The sequence below is a fragment of the Elephantulus edwardii genome, unplaced genomic scaffold (genome assembly GCF_000299155.1).
Source record: "Elephantulus edwardii isolate Elephantulus edwardi_28Jun2011 unplaced genomic scaffold, EleEdw1.0 scaffold00248, whole genome shotgun sequence".
NCBI lineage: Eukaryota > Metazoa > Chordata > Mammalia > Macroscelidea > Macroscelididae > Elephantulus > Elephantulus edwardii.
Window position 1 is genome coordinate 89,682 of NW_006399998.1, and position 2,717 is coordinate 92,398.

The following is a 2,717-nucleotide window of genomic DNA, read 5'->3' on the forward strand; positions in this document are numbered from 1 at the left end:
TTGCTTGGTATGTTTTTTTCCCAGCCTTTGATTTTGAGTCTGTCTTTCTTTTCCTTGTTCAGACATACCCCTTATAGGCAACAACATATTGATGGACTTTGTTTTTTTTTTTTTTATCCATTCTGCTACTCTTTTTCTCTTAAGTTGTGCATTTAGTTCATTCACATTAAGCATGACTATTGTCAGGCCAAGTTTTACTTTTGCCATTTTGCCATGTTTTTCTGTTGTTTCTTGTTACTATGGTCCATTCACTTTCCTTTGGCATCTCTGTGTATAGGACTGCACTTAAATTTTCTTGTAGTTTTGGTCTTGTTTTCACAAGTTCCTTAAGGTCCTTCCTTTCTGCAAAGAATCTAATTTCCCCTTTGAATTTATAGAGAACTTTGCTGGATATAGGATCCTTCATTAGCAATTGTTATCTTTCAACTTTCTGTATGTGGCATCCCATTGCCTTTTAGCTCAAATGGTTTCTGTTGAGAAATCAGAACTTAATCTAATTGTTTCCCCTTTGTAGGTAACTTTTTGCTTTTCTCATGCTGCTTTTATAATTCTATCCTTATCTTTTAATTTGGAGAATTTGACTATGGTATGTCTTGGCTATTTTCTTTTTTGGGTCTAGGCTATTTGGTATTCTCTGTGCTTAGTGGATGTGGGTGTCCCCATTCTTCAAAATGCCTGGGAAGTTTTCTTCTAGTACTTCTTCCACAATTTTCTCAATGATTTCTCTGTCACTCCCATGTTCTGGAATTCCAACCAAATGTATGCTATTCCATTTGATGTCATCCCACATAATTCTAATATTTACTTCATTTTCTTTACTTCTCATCTCTGATTTTCTTCAAATATGTTTCTATATTCTATGTTCCAATTATTAATGGCTATTTGTAACTATATCTATTTCTTTTCTTAATGCTTTCCAATCTGAAGGCTCTATTTCTTGTGCTATATCTAACAATATTCCTGTTATTTCATAGAATTTTCTAAGAACTGTCATTTCAGAAGTGAATGGCCAATTCTACTTATTAATCGGTCTTAGCCTGGAAGTTCTATTGAAGCTTGTCCATGATGGATGACCTTGTTGGTATTTGCACTACCAATGGCACAGATTTCAGCATCATAGCAACAAGCAAGTTGCTCTAAAGCTACAAAAGCAAACTGACAAACAAGTGCTATATCCATAAACACAAACTGTAAACAAGCAAGTACACACACACACCCACACATACACACACGCTATAAAATAAGCAGCATGGTAGCAACATGCAAGTCATGTTGCAAATAGTGCTGTAGCAATAAGAACAAACTATTAAAAAAGCAAGCATATAGATATTATAAAACAAACCTGTGCTTGTGGGCAATAGAAAAGAATTTGTCTGACCTAGGACAATTTATCTGTCACATAAGTTTCTGCCTGTCTTAAAGCTGAACAAAGCTCCAAGATGTGAGCTAGATCATGGGGAGCATCTCTTCTGATTGAAGGTGTGTTGAGGGTGTGTCAAGAGATGGGGTACTCAGCTTTCGCCAGAGTTTATGCTAGGTTCTCAGAGGAGCCTAGGTTAGTCTGCTTGGATAAAGAGATGCTACTTATGCTAATTCAGGGGTTGAGTGCAAGCAAGATACCCTGTCAGAGATGGTTAGCATAAAAAGAGAGTCATTGCCAATCTGGCATGCTCATTTGTAGCTATATAAGGCTATGGAGTGTGTCTGTTAAAGGTGTCTAGAAAGAGGGAAGGGCCACAGTCAGACTAGGTACCTTCACTAATCTAGGGGCTTATTTCCGGCCAGATGTGGCATAGTCAGCAAGCTCTGGGAAGGTTGCTCTAAGAGCTTCCAGCTTCAGATATTAATTGGGATGATGGAAAGCTGGGCCAAATAGGTAGGTGGAAGACATTGCTCACCATCTGGTGAAAACAGCATTTTCAGCTCTTTGGATACTGCTGAAACTGCCATCACCATGCTGGTTTCTCATGCCATGTGGCTACTTATTCAAGCCATGGAGTGCTTGTTCATGGTTCTGTGTTCTGTTGCTCTCCTTATTCAATGTTTCCATTCCGTTTTTTCTTTCAGTCACTGCTTGAAGTTCTTCCTTTTTTAAAAGCTAACATTTGTGGCATCAGTATGTCCAAATATCACATATATGTTCACCGTTTATATTGTAGAAAATAGACATTTGCTATCAATCAGTAATTAGTATTGCAAAATTTCTGGCATTCTGTCTTTTACAACCTCATTTCCCAACTACTGATCCTTCATTGCCAAACTTTGTGTACCAACTGCCAATAATGCCAATGTATCTTGATTGCATGTATATTAAATTTCAGGCTTCAGAATTTAGTTATAAACACTTCACACCACAACAGATAAAGGTAAATAATCCAATTGAAAAATGGGCACAGTATATGAACAGACACTTCACCAAAGAAGACATTCAGATGGCCAACAAACACATGAAGAAATGTTCAAAATCCCTAGCTCTAAGAGAGATGCAAATCAAAACAACTATGAGATATCATCTCACCCCAGTCAGAGCAGCAAAATTTAACAGAACATCAAGCAACAAATGCTTGTGAGGTTGTGGAGAAACTGGAACCCTTATTTACTGTTGGTGGAAGTGTAAAATGGTGCAACCACTGTGGAAGGTGGTATTGGTGCTTTCTCAAAAATTTGCAAATAGAGATACCATTTGACCCAGCAGTTCCACTACTGGGAATATACCC